Source organism: Rhinatrema bivittatum, chromosome 7, assembly GCF_901001135.1.
Source record: "Rhinatrema bivittatum chromosome 7, aRhiBiv1.1, whole genome shotgun sequence".
In the NCBI taxonomy this organism is placed as follows: domain Eukaryota; kingdom Metazoa; phylum Chordata; class Amphibia; order Gymnophiona; family Rhinatrematidae; genus Rhinatrema; species Rhinatrema bivittatum.
The window spans coordinates 15,917,733-15,936,538 of record NC_042621.1 but is presented as its reverse complement, the minus strand read 5'-3'; the positions used below and the strand labels follow the sequence as shown (position 1 = coordinate 15,936,538).

The 18,806-nt window shown below is 42.7% G+C and overlaps 1 long non-coding RNA gene across 1 annotated transcript in view; it reads right to left on the bottom strand.

The window, feature by feature from the left end:
- The window catches only part of LOC115096084, a 57,599-nt gene that overhangs the window by 4,573 nt on the left and 34,220 nt on the right, over positions 1–18,806 (bottom strand). The gene's annotated exons all lie outside the window — the stretch shown is intronic.

Below are 18,806 nucleotides of genomic sequence, written 5' to 3'. Positions count from 1 at the left end.
GAGAAGTGCTGGCAGGACTGCTGAAGGACCTATTCAATAGATCCTTGGAGACAGTAGTGCCACAGGACTAGAGGACCGTGATTGTGATCCCACGTCACAAAACTGGCAACAGGGAGGAGGCTGGAAACTACAATCCAGTTGGTCTTACCTTGGTGGAGGGAAAATTAATGGAGAGACTGCTTAAGGAAAGGATAATGAACTATCGGCAATCCAATGGGTTACATAAAATGAAAAACCTGGGAGTGGATCCCAACGTGGTGGATTACAAATTGGCTGACTGACAGATGCCAGCGAGTAGTTGTTAATGTACATGTACTGATGAGAGAAGAGTGATAAGTGGAGCTCCTCAAGGATCTGTTCTGGGACCAGTTCTGTTTAATATCTTTGTGAGTGATATTGTGCAGTGATTAGAAGTTAAAATTTGTTGTTTTGCAGATGACACTAAGTTCTGCAACAGAGTGGAGTAGAGAGAATGAAAAGTGAGCCAGGAAAGCTTGAGAAGTGGTCAGATGTTTGGCAGTTGGGATTCAATGCCAAGAAGTACAGAGTTATGAATTTGGAGCATGACAATCCAAAGGAACCATAGTGCTGGGGGGAAAATACTGACATGCACGGACTGGGTGATGGTATCTGATGATTTGAAGGTGGCAAAACAATGCAACAAGGTGGTGGCTAGGGCCAGAGGGATGCTGGGCTGTATAGAGAGGTATAAACAGCAGGAAAAAGGAGGTGATAATGCCACTGTACAGCTTAGTAGTGAGGCCTCGTCCAAAGTACTGCGTTCAGTTCTGGAGAACTCATATCAAAAAGAATAAGGGCAGAATGAGGTCCAGAGAAAGGCAACCAAAATGGTGTGGGATCTGCATGGAAAGCCATATGAGATAAGACTGAAGGATCTTAATATATATATATCCTGGAAGAAAAGAGACAGGGGAGATATGATACAGACCTTCAAATACCTGAAAGGAATTAATGATGCACAAAATATCACATTTTTTCTGATGGAAAGGAAGCTGTAAAACAAGAGGTCAAGATATGAAAGTCCAAGGGGTAAGCCTTAGGAACAATATCAGGAAATATTTCCTTACAGAAAGGATGGTAGATGCACGGAATGCCCTCCCAAAAAAGGTCACAAAGACAAGAATGGTAATGGAATTCAAAAGGGTGTGGACAAACCTAACATATAACATTACATAGTAATGATGGCAGAAAAAGACCAAATGGTCCATCCAATCTGCCCAGCAAGCTTCACATGGCAGTAACTGCTGCTCCATGCAGGTTTCCCCCATGCATTCTGGTAAGGGTAGCAACTGCCACTCCGTGCAGGTTACCCTCATGCATTCTGTTAAGGTAGTAACTGCCGCTCCATGCAAGTTACCCCTATGTTTCTGTTAAGGGTAGTAACTGCTGCTCCATGCAGTTTACCCCCATGTTTCTGTTAAGGGTAGTAACTGCCGCTTCGTGCAAGTTACCTCATGTTTCTGTTAAGGGTAAAAACTGCCATTCCATGCAGGTTACCTCCATGCATTCTGTTAAGGGTAGTAACGGCCACTCTGTGCAGGTTACCCCATGTTTCTAAGGGTAGTAACTACCGCTCCAAGCAGGTAACCCCCATGTTTCTGTTGAAGATAGTAACTGTCATTCTGTGCAGGCTACCCCCATGTTTCTGTTGAAGATAGTAACTGTCATTCTGTGCAGGCAACCCCCATGTTTCTGTTGAGGATAGTAACTGCTGCTCCGTTTAGGTTACCTCCATGTGTCTGCTAAGGGTAGTAACTGCCACTCTGTGCAAGTTGTCCCCATGCATTCTGTTAAGGGTAGTAACTGCCACTCCTTGCAGGTTACCCCCAAGCCTTATGCTAAGGGTAGCAATAATTAAAATCCAAACCAAGCAACTGTCAAACCCATTACAAAATTACTGTTAGCAACGTTTATACAGGGTGAGGAACCTTCATGATAGTTCAGACAATGCTGCTTGTACATGCTTTGCTTTTGGACTTGGCTGTAGAAGCAGTCCTGTGTTTTATCCCTAATGTCTGCATAAAAGTCAAAGCTCAGTGTTGGATGTCGCCTGAATTCAATTACTCTTTTTCCCCTACCTTTGAAGCAAAGAGCGATGTTGCAGTTGTATCATAAGCATTAAAGCTAAATGGTTAAGGGGAGTAATCTCCTTGCCTTCTGTTAAGGGTAGTAACTGCAGCTCTGTGCAGGTTACCCCCATTCACCCTTTTCTTCATTTTCACCTGGACCGGATGGTATACACCCCATGGTTCTGAAGGAACTCAAAAATGAAATTTCAGTTATATTAGTTAAAATTTGTAACCTATCATTAAAATCATCCATTGTACCTGAAGACTGGAGGGTGACCAATGTAACCCCAATATTTAAAAAGGGCTCTGGGGGTGATCCAAGAAACTACAGACCAGTTAGCCAGACTTCAGTGTCAGGAAAAATAGTGGAAAGTGTTCTAAAGATCAAAATCACAGAACATATAGAAAGACATGGTTTAATGGAACAAAGTCAGCATGGCTTTACCCAGGGCAAGTCTTGCCTCACAAATCTGCTTCACTTTTTTGAAGACGTTAATAAACATGTGGATAAAGGTGAACCAGTAGATGTAGTGTATTTGAATTTTCAGAAGGCGTTTGACAAAGTTCCTCATGAGAGGCTTCTAGGAAAAGTAAAAAGTCATGGGATAGGTGGCTATGTCCTTTCGTGGATTACAAAGTGGTTAAAAGACAGGAAACAAAGAGTAGGATTAAATGGACAATTTTCTCAGTGGAAAAGGGTATACAGTGGAGTGCCAGATCATTTATAAATATATTGAAAAGCATGGGTACTAGGACCCATGCTTTTCAATATATTTATAAATGATCTGGAAAGGAATACGATGAGTGAGGTAATCAAATATGCAGATGATATAAAATTATTCAGAGTAGTTAAATCACAAGTGGATTGTGATAAATTGCCGGAGGACTTTGTGAGACTGGAAAATGGGCATCCAAATGGCAGATGAAATTTAATGTGGACAAGTGCATGATGATTCATATAGGGAAAAATAACCCATGCTATAATTACACAATGTTAGGTTCCATATTAGGAGCTACCACCCAAGAAAGAGATCTAGGCTTCATAGTAGATAATACATTGAAATCCTCGGCTCAGTGTGCTGCGGCAGTCAAAAAAGCAAACAGAATGTCAAGAATTATTAGGAAGGGAATGGTTATTAAAACGGAAAATGTCATAATGCCTCTGTATCGCTCCATGGTGAGACCGCACCTTGAATACTGTATACAATTCTGGTCGCTGCATCTCAAGAAGATGGAGAAGGTACAGAGAAGGACGACCAAAATGATAAAGGGGATGCTCCCCTATAAGAAAAGATTAAAGAGGTTAGGGCTGTTCCGCTTGGAGAAGAGTTGGCTAAGGGGGAATCGGTTATTTACTCTTTCGGATAATAGAAGGACTAGAGGGCACGCCATGAAGTTAGCATGTGGCACATTTAAAACTAATTGGAGAAAATTCTTTTTCACTCAATGCACAATTAAACTCAGGAATTTGTTGCCAGGGGATGTGGTTAGTGCAGTTAGTGTAGCAGGGTTTAAAAAAGGTTTAGATAAGTTCTTAGAGGAGAAGTCCATTTCCTGCTATTAAACAAGTTGACTTAGAAAATAGCCACTGCTACTACTGGCATCAGTAAGCGTGGGATATACTTAGTTTTTGGGTATTTGCCAGGTACTTGTAGTCTGGATTGGCCACTGTTGGAAACAGGATGCTGGGCTTGATGGACCCTTGGTCTGACCCAGAGTGGCAATTTCTTATGTTCTTAACCCCTAGTCCTTAGGGATTCACAGTGTTTATCCCATGCCCTTTTGAATTCATTTACTGTTTTCATCTTCACCACCCCTTCTAGAAGGGCATTCCAGGCATCCACCACCCTCTCCATGAAGAAGTATTTCCTGGTATTGGTTCTGAGTTGTCCCCCTTGGATTTTCATTTCATGATCCCTAGCTCTATAATTTCCTTTCCAATGGAAAAGGTTCAAAGATTGTGCATCATTAAAACCTTTCAGTATCTGAAGGTCTGTATCATATCTCCCCTGCCCCTCCTCTCTTCCAGGGCACACATGTTTAGATCCTTCAGCCTTTCCTCATAAATCTTCCGATACAGATCCCCACACCATTTTGGTCACCCTTCTCTGACCTGCCTCTATCCTGTCCTTATCCTTTTTGATATTCGGGTTCCATAACTGAACACATTACTCCAGGTGAAGCCTCGCCAAGGACCCGTACAAGGGTATTATCATCTTTTCCCTGCTACTTATTCCTCTCTTTGAAGCCTTGTCACATTGTTTTGCTACCTTCAGATTGTCAATACACTATCACCCCAAGGTCCCTCTTCCAGTCCATGCACATTAGCCATTCACCCTCCAGGATCCCTGCTGGTTAGAGAATGTAAATGAAGAAATGGTGTACTTTTTTCTTTACTACATCATTAGTGTACATTCAGGCTTGGGATTGACCTGCATGAAGCAGTAATTGCAATTGCCCTCAACAGAGGCTTGAGGGTGGCCTGAATGGAGCAGCAGTTGCTACTACCCTTAATAGAAGGGGGTGGTCTGCATGGAACAGAAGTTACTTCTACCCTAAAAGTAAACTGAAAAAAAAGATAAATACATTTAAAAATTGCTGGGCCAACTGGATGGACCATTTTGCTCTTTATCTACCATCATTCACTGTTTAGTTCTGATGTACATGCAAGCTAAGGGCCCAGTACATAGCCTACTATTCCAGGTCCATGCTTAAGAGCCTGAGAGTGCACCAAAACATGTAGGACATAGGTCCCTATGTAGAAAGAGCAAGGGGTGTGTGTGTGCGTGTGTGAGGTGAGTGTGATGTGTATGTGTGTGTGTGTGTAATTATTTAAAATGTTCCACAGAAAATGAGGATAATGATTCTCACAGCTGCAATGCAAATGCTGTGAAAATTGAGGGATTCTAGGTTAATTAGATACATGTATGACTGATGTATTTCCACTGGGAAGGTAAAATGTCCTCTCCCTGATAGAGATGGAAAATTTCAAAGCCATTCAACTGAGTATATGACTTTTTGAAAATTGTCCTGATTCAATCCAACTAAACATACATGCGGGGCTGCATGCCATGCATCTTCTTGGCTGGGGAGGTGAAGGGGAGGTATTCCGGGGGAAGGGGGCTGTTTGGGTTAGAACTGGAAGATTGCATACATGGATTGTAATTGCAAATCTGTGTGTGCTATTTTCTATAGAAATTTTACCCACAAAAAAAACAAAAACAGGTGCACAATTCCATGGGTACTTTGCTTTTAACCCTTGGCAGATTTCTCTTTCAAAAAAACTTAGTACAAGGTCCATGAGTACTCAGCATCTCAGCAGACCATCTGGAAGCTGTGTCCATAGTTCATTAAAACCGATGGACTATTTAACAGCTAGTAGGCAATGAATCCTCTAGGTTCTAGTACTTCATTGCCTTTGAACTGTAAGACCATATATATTTAGACTCACGTGCAATACAGAAGTGCTTGATCTGTGTAACCTTCCCTCCCCAATTCCACTGCCATTCCTCACACTGCCAGTACCGATCAAAATAAAACCCACAGTCAAACCCCTGCGGGCACTTACATTAGAGAGATGATATCAGGTCGTAATATGAACAACATTGCTATGAAACTCAGATGCAATTATTGACAGCCTTTTAGGAGCTTCCCAGGAGGCAGGCTAATGGGTCTCCCTTTGTCTTCTTTAACCACAGCACCTAGTGTAGAGCCAGAATATTTGCACAAAGAAAGGAGGTATATCTGTATTGCAAGCTCTGCTAAAGTGGATTATGAATAGGTTTTGGACTAGAGACAATGGCTTTTGTTTGCACTTGAATAAAAGCAGAGCATCAATCACCTAGTTGACACTAAGGGAACTGTGCACTAAAACTTGTATGGTATGCACAAAGATCTTAAGTGCACACTACACCAGTGTGGAAAAGATGTGACATTTACAATCTAGAATTAGCATATACGCTGACATAAATGAAGCAACATCAGATGGCAAAGACAGAAGATGCTTTAGCATGCATGGGGAGGGGGAATAGCCTAGTGGTTAGAGCAGTGGACTATGAACCAGAAGACCAGCGTTCAAGTCCTGCTGTCACTCCTTGTGACCTTGGACAAGTCACCTTACCCTACATTGCTTCAGGTACAAAACTTAGATTGTAAGCCCTCTGGGGATAGGGAAATACCTACAGTACCTGAATGCAAACCAGTGTGATATCTCAATTGAGATCAAATGCCAGTATATAAAAATAATAAATAAATAAATAAATGTGTTAAACAGTGTGAGATGCTCTCCTCCCCTCAGCTACCTACCTCACACTTGCTAAATCCTAAAATTTAACACCTGCCTCTGATCAGGTACATTTTTTTTACCTTGCACACTATTTCAAGAGCTCAGCTAACAGGATGCATTTGGGGTTATTAGGGCTATTACAGCTGAGAGGTAGGAGGTGTGGAGTAGGGGAAACTGGAGAGATGGAGGAAGGGGAAACAGTGAGGCAGAGAAGAGGCGAGAGAGGAGAGGAATGAACACACACTTGAGCGATTAAAAAAAAAATCATATTTATGTAGACAAGAAAATATATTTTCAAACTAATAGTTCATCTATGACAACAGTTTTTCAAACATTGTTATACACTACATAGAGCAGGGGTGGTCAATTCTAGCCCTCAAGAGCCACAAACAGGCCTGATTTTCAAGATATCCACAATAAATATGCATGAGATAGATTTGCATGCACTCCCTCCATGTATGCTAATCTAATGTATGTTCACTGTGGATATCTTGAAAACCTGGCCTTTGGTAGCTCTTGAGGACCAGAGTTGGCAACTCCTGTCATACAGTATAAATCACAGTATAGTAACTATTGCAATTAAAGGCCCATCACAAGTTCCAACTGAATGTTTTGATTGCACTGAAACATCACACTGCATGTATTCAATGTCCTGCAGGGTCTCAGAGGATATTATTCTGCAAGGCAGGTTTTCCAGTGATGATAAATCCTTCACAGAAGGCATCGAGTGGGCCCTGGGAGGGATGGTTTCCACTCACGGTTGAATGCCCCCTCTCCAGCCTTTCCATCATGGCCTTGTGTGGCTTGGGTGGTGTAGACACCAGAGAAGAGGAGAACAGCGTTCAGGGTGTTAACAATAGTGAGATTAGTTGACTGAAATTGTAATACTGGCATATGGTGATAGCCATTGCTTTCATTGATGTTGTTGGTCTGCCGATCTACAGGTATTCTGAGGCTTCAGCATGTACAGCATCTGTCTTTGTTGCCCCAACACTCCAGGTTGCTCATAGGGTATTGGGGGGGGGGGGTGTCTGGAGGGGGATTAGTGAAATGCTAATGTCCTTCTGACTCAGGTCTAGCAGTGTGAGTGAAATGAATGTGCTGGGGCTGGTACTTTCTGATGCCAGAGATCGGAGATAAGTGCTTTAAGTCTGGTTTTAACTCTTGCAGATGTAAATTCTCTTCTTCCACCTCCTCTTTTGGGGTCCAGATGATTTCCCACTTCTGCCCTGAGCAGTGACAACCAGGCCCACGTGCCAGACCTATTTTTATACAGACTTACAACAAGGGGGCTGAGTTATGAGGAAGAGAGGAATGTGCGGGCTCTGTTTAGCATTTACACATTTTTTTTTAGCCGTCTCATGCTACTGACCACAGACACTATTAGCGTAGGGATGATACAGCAGGGCTTCTCAAAAGTGTCCTGGGGACCCCACAGCCAGTCGGGTTCTCAGGATCTCCACAATGAATGAATGAATGAGATAAATGTGCATACCATGGAGATTCAGTATATGCAAATTTATCTCATGCATATTCATTGTGGAGATCCTGAAAACCCGACTGGCTGTGGGGGCCCCCTGTGCCAGTTTTATGGGTTAGCATGCACTGCTAGTCAGTGTGGCGAATGTCCAACCCTGACACCCAGGATAAATCAACCACCACAACTGAGCAAAAATAAACCATGCTTGCAGGCTCACCAGGCTTTCGGTCACACTGAAATCACTGTAAACTTGTGCAACAAACCCAAGCTGTCCAACGATTTTCCCAGATCTCAATTACTATCTGCTGCAAACCAAGAAAATACTGATCCGCTCTGCTCTGAACCATGAATAGTGCTGGTATCCCATGGTTCGTCATTGCTATCGTGTGCTTCACAGCACATTTTAGCCACTGAAAAAAACCAGGTGATTTTCAGCCAGAGGAATTTACCCAGGTAACTGCTCGGTTAAACAGGGAAAAATCTCTGAAAACTGTCCACCCCAATTTTAGCTCTCACTTGCAAAACAGGTTTTTTTTTTTAATCTAAAAGTTTTAGTACATAGGGCACGAAGTCCTTGCAGTTCATCATGGCAAGCGGAAAGCTCATGGCAGCCCTGTATAGAAATGTCAGTTTAATCTTAAGTGGTTTGACTATTCCAGATTTTCCTTTATTTATTTTTTTTATATGTTTAAAATGTATGAAAGAAGCACACTTAGCCCATAACAAACCGGTGCATGTCCAAGAGTTTTCAGAACGTCAGACGCTGAGCAGCTACTCACCCCAGGGGGGAGGGGGCAGCTCCACTCAGCTTTCCAATCAATCAGATTTTTAAGTACGGTGCACATTTCAGAAGAGCAACTCTTAGGTTTTGTTATCAGAAATCAGCACCACACTGGGAGGTGGAGAAGAACCCCATGGGAATGCTTTTTACAAAATAAGGTTTTGAATGGAAATGAAAAGGCAAATTTCAGGGTAAGATTCTTAAGAAAAAAAAAGTCTGGATTTATCATCTATAAAGGCTCAGGGGCTCGTTGTGATGCTTGCCGAAAATGTCCCCAGTTTAGCCTGTTTAATCTGAATGTCTTGGTTTTTCACCTTGATGACACTCCCCCTCCCCCCCCCCCCCCCCCCCATCCTAAACTACACCTCTCATTAACATTTGGACAGATCAGTCATTGAGAGGGCAATAAACAGCTACCCTGAGGATCCCACTGCCTCAGACTTTCCTTTCGAAAATCCCACATGCATGTACAACGCAGGTGCAAACTTGTGTCAGAAAGTACGTGCAGAGATTTAAATTGCTTTTGGTTAGGTCCAATGCCACAGCATCAGGGCCTGTACAAGAGTATTTGGCATCCTAGGTAAACCTTCTGTAATGCAATCTCCCTCCCCTATTTACCTATTGGTGGCAGCAGTGGGTCCAGCACAGCATTCCCTTCTTTGGCAGTAGGGGCTCTGGCACAGCATTTCTCGGGGATGCTGGTAGGATTCTGCCACCCCCAAAATTTTGCATTCTAGGCGACTCCCTAGTTTGTCTAATTGAAGCGCAGGCCCTGCACCAGGCTTTATGTCCTGGCCTGATGAATTTGGCTTGCTAAAAAAAAAAAATAAATAAAAAGCTGCAATGAACAGCTACAGAAACGCATTGCCCTTATGTATGTTTTATTACACAGTGGAGGGAAGAGAGCATGAAATCTAGAAGCAAGGTTCCTTTTCAACCAACCCCCAAAAATTACAAAGTTCCTAACCTTCATCCTGGATCATTGCCTAGTTTGTTCCTATTTCCTATTTCTATGTGCTGTGCCACATTAATTTCAGTTCACTGAAGATTCGCTGCGATGATATCCTGCAATAGCACCGCAGTATATCATGTGTTGCATACACACTGATGTGTATACCATTTCGATTTATACAAACTTGGTAATAAATGCTAACCTTGAATTGCACTTGCTGATAATTTGCAAAACTGATTAGCCCTTATACTGTCTGCTAAGAACAAAGAACTGATTATAGTAGACTTAGCCTGGGCATTTCACATTCCATAATTAGACAATATCCATTTAGCAGCAAGGTTCAATCTACTTTTTTTTTTTTTTTTTTTTTGCTGAAAAGAACATAATTGTCTCTCCCCACCCCTTCTATGTTCTTGATAGAATGTCCTTTTGAGTAAGGGCCCCGTTTGCATTCATTTCCTTATTATCTGTGGGCACTGAAGTCTTGAAACAATGAAGCCAATGGGAACTAATGAAAAAGCATTTTTCATGTTCGTTACATCTGAATCAACACTAAGTTGCTTAATGAGTTCAGCTCCACCTTAGGGCTGATTAAAGATATGAGGATTAAAATAATGAAACCAAATACATTATGAAAAGGACAATGGGTGGGTATCTAGTAAAACCAAACTTTAGGCTCTTACAATCCAGTCTTGCAAACGGGCTCAGAGGAAAAAAATAATTATGGGGCCAATGCACTAAAATTTGCATTAAAAAGTTTTAGCATGTGTGTTGGCAAAAATATTATGTGCTTGCTAAAATGACAGTTAATGAGCGATGTACTACAGTGTAGCTTGTATGAGCAAAAAAACACAGCCTTAATAGCATATTAATGTTGCTTGCACAGTATTCCATACAATTCTGGCTTCTATGCAATAACAGTGCCTGTGTGCTACATAAGTGAACACAGGAAATTCAGCATGTGTAGCCCTTTCTTGTCTCATGGATCAGCCCCCTTGCTGCTAACTGGCAGACAGGGCTGGTTATTGCTATTCAGGGCAGAAGCTGGAGAGTTTCTGGACCTCAGGAGAGGAAGAGAAGAGACTTCCTGGAGTGGAGAAACCAGACCAAAAGAATGAACTGCAGATGACCTGCCGAGGATGAGAAGGACAGGCATCAGGAGGTGCCTTGAGCAGCACCAGCACATCCACCCCATTGCCACCAGAGAGGAAAATCAGAAGGACATTGGAATCTGGACAGCTTCCCTCTGTGAGCCCCATGTAGTGCTGGGATAGCAATGGTGTGCTGACGGCAAGGTCAGGTGATTGACAAAACCAGAGGGTGCACTATTTCCCACTCTTCCCCCGTCCATTCCATCCAAGCCACTGAGAAGTGGCCATCTCAGAGGACCACGGATAGACAGGAGAGGGGCATCCAGCCTTGGGTGAGAAGAGATGGTCTCATGAGAATCCGTCCTAGTTCCCATTCAATGCCTTCCGAGAAGGACTTATAGCTCAACAGTTACAATTGTGTCTCCATTGCAGCACCTGTCCCGCAGACTGTGCTATCTGAAATCATGCAGATCATATAAATCAGTGTAATGTTTCCGCACAACCATAGCATTTAAGTAGAACTTTATTTGTACTAGTCATAACACTGCCTTATACATTGTGTGGTGTAAAACAATATTAAAAAAAAAAAATTGTGCACCTTTGGTTTGAAAATACAGTTTCTCATCTAAAATAAAAATGTGAAATTTTTTTTCAAGTGGTCGATTGGGGATCTTTCCTCTCTGTCCTTCTCTCTCTGTCTCACATGCTCCTTCTTCACGATCTCTCTCTTATACTCTACGCCACACTTTTAACAATATCCCTTGTTCTAACAGCCTCATCTCCATCAGTAGCTCCCAATGTATGCTGTTAGTTTGCTCTTGAATCAGGATGTATGCATGCTATCAATTGCACACCTGAGCTGAGGCAGGCATTAAATGTTAGACCTCAGTGTGTGTGTGCTAAATAGGACATGGAGGAGAACATAACAAACTAGTGCACTCTGGCATGCCTTCATTTCCATGCGAATACATGCTAGAGATGTGAATCGTGTGATCGATCATCTTAGCGATCGATTTCGGCTGGGAGGGAGAGGGAATCGGATCGTCGCCGTTTGGGTTTTTTAAATATCGTGAAAATCGTGTAAATCGAAAACCGGCACACTAAAACAACCCTAAAACCCACCCCGACCCTTTAAAATAAATCCCCCACCCTCCCGAACCCCCCCCAAAATGCCTTAAATTACCTGGGGTCCAGAGGAAGGGTCCCGGTGTGATCTTTTACTCTCGGACCTCCGGTGCTTGTAGAAATGGTGCCGGCGCTACCTTTGGTTTTTCCATACGGAAAAACGATTCGCGGCAGGAGATCGCTCCCGGACCTCCGCTGGACCCCCAGGGACTTTTGGCCAGCTTGGGGGGGGCCTCCTGACCCCCACAAGACTTGCCAAAAGTCCAGCAGGGGTCCGGAATGACCTCCTGCAGTCGAATCGTGTTGTCTACGGCCGGCGCCATTTTGCGCCTCCATTTTGCGCAAAATGGCGCCGGCCGTAGACAACACGATTCGACTGCAGGAGGTCATTCCGGACCCCTGCTGGACTTTTGGTAAGTCTTGTGTGGGTCAGGAGGCCCCCCCAAGCTGGCCAAAAGTCCCTGGGGGTCCAGCGGGGGTCCGGGAGCGATCTCCTGCCGCGAATCGTTTTTCCGTATGGAAAAACCAAAGGTAGCGCCGGCGCCATTTCTACAAGCACCGGAGGTCCGAGAGTAAAAGATCACACCGGGACCCTTCCTCTGGACCCCAGGTAATTTAAGGCATTTGGGGGGGGTTCGGGAGGGTGGGGGATTTATTTTAAAGGGTCGGGGTGGGTTTTAGGGTTGTTTTAGTGTGTCGGTTTTCCCGCCCTCCCCCTTCCCCTCCCCCTTCCCCCGATTTACGATTTTTTGACGATAAATCGGGGGAATTGTTATTGTATCGCGGCTCTAACGATTTTTGACGATTTAAAATATATCGGACGATATTTTAAATCGTCAAAAAACGATTCACATCCCTACTGCTGGCATATGCATGCTAATATCTTTTCAGACCAGTATAGCATGCCCACTAGGACTTCCGTGCACAGCACACTCTGTTTTTTGTGCATGTTAAACCACAGTCCTGAGCTTCCTGACTGTGATCCCCTTCCTCACTCCCTGCCCTCACCTCTGGGAATGCCATCCCCTCACTGCGAGTGTTACAAGTCTCAGTCTCAAGAAGCCCGTTCCTACTTCTCAGCACCAGGCCCGGCCCACAGCCCTTCTCGCTCCGGCCGTGCCCTACCTTCTCCCTGCCCTCCCCTCGCCCCCAGGAATGCCTCTGCTCAATCCGGGTAAAATTAAGGGTGTCGCTCCACAGCGCATGCGTACTTTTATCCACAGAAAGTTGTTTGTGCTTCCTGCCAGTTCAGTTTGTTTATCCCCTGCCTCAGGTTTTCTGCATGGAGTCACCCAACTGCTAGGGATCACAGATTCCTGGGTTCCACACAGGCAGACTCTGAAAGAAGGAAGCAGCTATCCTGAGGTAAATGTTTCAATAAATCCGCTTGATTCAGTCTCGGGCTTGATTTCTGAAATGCATCCGGACGCAGCTGCTAACTGGTAGAGGCCTTTCTTGAATCGATGTCACGGTAATGGATGTACGAAGGAGATGAATTGGTGCAGATGTGAAACTTTTGAGCTGCAGTGCCATCTGTCCAGGCTTGAACCCCCATCTACTGTCCATTTGCTCATCTTTTGTTAGCATTCATTATTCAATTATCTTACACATTACGTAAAAACGCTACCATTCACTCACCTCATGCTTTGATCAAAAGGCTGAAAACACTGGCAAGGCACTCTTACGAACTCACATCAGGAAATTTAAATAGCAATTGGAGATTTTGTGAGGGAATGTAATTGTGTAACAAACAAAAGGGGGAATGAGGGTTAGGGGTGAAGCCCGGTTTTGTTTTTTTCTCATATATAGTACCCTCATACTTTGCTCTTTGTACAGTCACCCCCTACCTCCATGCCTGCCACAAGGTGGAGCCAGGATACTGCTGACTTATTAGGAGATCTGCAGCCCTTCCAAAATGGCTGCCTCAGCCTGTCATTTCTTCATGAGACTGCACTGTGCTCTTGATCTCATGATTCTAAGAGCCGATGGAGAATCTGACCAACGGAAAAGCTGAGAGGACCAAGATTTGAAATCTGCCTGGGCTTTTTGGAGACAGAGAGTATGTCAGAAGAAATGCTGTCTGAAATTCTGCCCTTCAGTCCCGCTGTCCCCTGCAGGGATTTATTCAGCGAGTATCCCAATTACACTGGGCAGCAGGATGGCTTGGGAAGAGGCTGGCTGTAACTCACTAGGAGTTGTGCAACAGTTGTCTGCCAATCCCATATTGCTGTAGTTGTGGATGAAAGCTGCTACCAGGCCCCTGTGGACTATGACTGGAGGCCTGGTTCACTACAGCATAGGCACAGAGAATAAAAATCCCATAGACCAAAAGGAACAGTCATTTGGAGAATGTGAGTAATCCTTCTCACATACTTTCAGGGGAAGTTGTCTGTACCCAGCCCTTACATAAATCAGTGAGCAGACTATACTCCAGAGACATGTACCAGCACATTAAAAGCAGAGTTATTCATCTTTACCAGAAGTAAGCCTGTGGATTACAGTTAAACCCAAGTTGGAAGTTAGATTCCTAGTCCCACCACTGTATCCCAGGGGCAGAAGGGGGCACCAGCTGAATTCTTTGATACTTTATCATTGTTTGTTGCTCTTGTAGAGTCTGAGGGCACCTTACATTGCTGCCAACCCCCAGGGGGGTTAAGGGGCTACGGTATATACTGTACGTAGCACATCGATTGCCTTCTGAGAGCCCGGGGAAAATTGTATATATTACTGGGACCAGTTATTAGTGCGCATATATACTCTTGAGGATTATAGTGAGCTCACTAATAATGTCAAGTTATACAAGGCTGTGGCATCAGTAGATTTAAGGTTATAGTTTATTGCCCTAGGGCAGAATGTCACTAGAAACTGGTTTGGCTTTGTATTCATAGGTAACCCTTTATGTGCATTTCTTTTACTACAGCCCTGGTTCTTGATATAAATAAAGCTGCACTGTTTTACCTTGCTGTGTTCATTGGCTCACAGGTAAAGATCTGAGTACGAGGTTAGAATACTCATTTTAGAATAGCTCCCCTCAGAAATCTATTCACTGAGGGGGAATCCATCATTATTCAGACCGCACCTCTGAGTGGGGCTATATTTAAAGTAGCTAGGAAGCTGATGTAGCCCAGGCTTTCTATTGAACATGAGAGGAGTAAAGGGTTCTTCTCCATGAGGGGAAGCTTGCACGCCAAGACCCTTCTAATGGGAAATGCAACTTCGGACTCTCCTAGAACAAGACACATCACCACGGGATGATTTCTCCCAAAACTGTTCTCTGTACTTCAACCACTGTTTTTTGTTGGTTTTTTTTTTTTTTTTTTTAAATCTCTCTTTTTTTCCCTAAACAAACATTTCCAGTCTATCTGCAGTCTGTCCAATGATCTATTAGTTGGATAAACCTATCTTCCCATTAATTCATTACTACTATTGTTCTGTACTGACGGAATGACCATTAGTAACTCTTCAGACTTTAGAAAATCAAGCATGAGTCTCTCTCTAGTATTGAGTACTTTTCATTGTAATCCACTCCTGGCTGGCCATTCTTAGCTCACCCTGGGATTTTCTCCTCCCTCCCAGCACTGAATTACTCCTGGAAGCTCCTAAACCTCTCCTCCCAGTAAGTAAAGATCTCACTGGTTACCAAGACTTTTCTTCTCACAGAATTCCTCTTTCCCTTGCTGTCTGGAGATAAGAGGTTCTCATTTCTTTCTCAGTCACCCTAAAGCCAATTATTTCTGTCTGTCTGTCTCTCTCTCTCTCTCTCTCCCAATTGCTTTAGGAAAATCTCATGTGCACAGCCACCTGAGAAGTGGACCAGACTCTACCACCCCATCCCTTTGCTAGGTCATGGATTTAACTGTTATTAAGCTTAATCAAGCTCTGGGCCTTACTCTGACTCGGGGAATGGAGCACAAATCTTTTTTTTTTTTTTTAAGTTCTGATACTGCTAGTACAGTAAACACAAATTGTTCCTGTTGATTGGTGTAGCTCAGTTAATACAACGCACAATCCATACCAGCCTTTACAAAAAAATAATAAGTAATGATTTCTGGGAATACATTTTTCCTTTCTTACCTTTCTTTTTAACAAGAAGTAAACCAGTTCTTTGACAAGGCAAAACAGTAAACAAAGATCAGTGAGAAAACAGAAATTATTGAAGCCCTAGAAAAAGGGCTGCTGGAGGCTAGTTCTTCACACACTGGTGCTCGAGTTTCAGGATTACTGTGTGACGGGTCTAACTCTCCCGCTGGCATTCTTATACACTCTCTTACATTATTTACTTCTGGTAAAATAACACTCTATTACAGCCCCTTCAAGTCCCGCTGCTATTCTAGGTTCAAGAGGGAAAAAAAAATAGATCCTGCTAAACCATAATTCTCTGCTCCCTGCTCGTTAATGCCGCTCACAGGAAATCATTATTAAAAAGACGGATATGCGGCCGTTATTTCATGCCACATTTTCTGCTTCTTCTAGGGCTGGGTATCTGAGGTTCCAGCTTTCAGTCAAATCAGCTGGACTAGCTGCATTAGATCTTGTCAGGAAGTAACAGACGGAGCATGTTCCCACTCTGTGCTTAAAACATAATGGTTTATGAAACGCTTTCAGCTTCTTAAGCTTTTTTTTTTTCTGTTCACTAAAAAGAGAAGAGCAAAGCTGGTCTTTGCAAACCAAGATGATTTCAAAAACAGTCAGCTTTCAGGGTACCTGCAAGCAAAGTTTTGGGCTCGAGCAGGGTTAATAGCCCAAAGCTTACCAGAACCTTTCCCTTTAAACTGGCTCAGGCTCTTTTCCCATGCAAGATTATCAGACACGTATTTCTGGCTGCCACATCTGGATGCTGTTGAAACTTGTTCAGTTGGAAATTGGTTTCAACACATTTATTGGTTCTGGCGTGGATTACTCTGCTGTCTCAAGTCCCTAAAATATACATACCAGTCTTCATTATAAAAACTGGAAAGGTGCTACTACATGGTACCTGGGCAGATGATTTAAAAAAATATCAATGATCCAAGCAGAAATAGACTTCTGAATATAATGTCAAGACGATGTATGACCTCCATGGAAAGATAACACACAGTCTGATATATTCAGCAATTCCTGAGAAGTAAAAATGATTTGCATTTATACTGCACCATTGAAGAACATTTCCAACATGTTTTCCATTCATGGCATTTCAGAACGACGCATGTAGTCAATATTTGGCTTGATGGCCATGAGAGACTGACTTGCACTTTGCATGATGCCTCCTACATTGAGGTGGTTGAAAGAATGATGCCACTATTATTATAGTCTGTTTACAGTTGCAGACCAAATCTATATAAAGATACATTAAATGGCAATTTTTAAAATGTGTACATCAGGGACTATGCACACTTGTCACTAGTTCCCAAAGCAAAAGTACTCACATATTTTCTCTTTGAAAATTGCCACAGGCACAAACTGTGTGTGGTCGCTTCCACCTGCTTCTTTTGTGAAGGGTACAATTTTTCTTGAGAAATGTGCGCACATTTGAAAATTTCGTCTATGCATGCATTTTTCCTCTCTCAACCTAAAACTGCTCCTGGGAAGAGCTCCTCCCAATGTCACCCACAGAAATCCCTTTGAATGAAAATTAGCTTCCTGTGACTTGCATAGAAACATAGTAATGACGGCAGAAAAAGACAAGTGGTCCATCTAATCTGCCCAGCAAGCTTCCCAAGGTAGTGCAAGAAATCACCTTTAGCCACCATGCACTTAATACATTTATTTATGTAGGTTTTTATATTCTACTTTTTGGCACTTCAAAGTGGATTACATTGGTATTTTCCCTATCCCCTTAGGTAATAGAGAGTAAGGTGACTTGCCCATGGTCACAAGGAGTAGCAGACAGTGGGATCTGAACCCTGGTTTCCCTGGGTCATAGCCTATTGCTCTAACCACTAGACTACTCCCTCACTTACCCAAAAACAGAACTGAGCATCACTGGGAAAGCAAGCACTAGAACCTTGGAATCCTACTTTCAGTCCCATGGTCCAACCATACTCTCATCACTAGGCTGCCGCAGCAATGCATCATGAGTATACTTACTATAATATAGCAAAGTACAGCAGAATGGTACTGTAAGGCCAGTTGCTGAGAAATGAGCAATGACATTCAGTACGTCTTTCATTTTTCCGTTCTTATTGTTGGAAATAGCAGATAACAAAATCCAAGTTTTGTGTATCAATTTTCTCCTACATATACCCACTAGTTTGGATGCTCCATATCTTTAAACTCTCTTTCCTATCTCTTATAAATAGTACATAACATTTTAGTTTCATACTATTCGTAATATTTCATCCATATTGAATGGAAAAAAAAAGCTAGAGATAGGCCAATCCAAAATCTATAATACATTGATTCTTGTCCACTAACCTCACAATTATTCTAGAATACTATGCTCCCACAACTTATTATTCAGAAATCAAGGTTTATGGTTTGTGCTCATGGTTTGAGGATGGCTTTGCATGATTTGTGCATCATTTTTGGGAGGTTTTTATGGGACAAATTTATGGCATAGCAGTCCTTTATGATTTATTCAAAGGAAATATGTGGAGAGCATAAGGTAGGGACTCAAATTAACCCTCACTATGACTGAGAATTAAGGTATTCAGAAAATGTGGATTAAAATGTGTGATCAGCAGACTGTAGTCTATGAACCCTTCAATAGTTATGTTCACAGGGTTTGCTCTAAGTTAAGTGGTATACTGTGTGAAAACTGAACTGGTATCCTATTCTCTGTGAAAAAAAAAAACAAATTCTAATTGCTGTCCTAGTGAAGTATTTATTTCTTATGTTTTGAGTATTTTTTTTTATTGTGTATTAAAATTTTACTATTTTGATGATAGATTTTTATGGTTTCTTATGTGGAAGTAAGGATAATCAATTTTTTAATTACCCCTGAAGCAGACATCTTGTTGAAACATGACCACGTCGGGTGTATTGGATCCATCATTGTGCAAATTTTATGTTATTGTAAATATG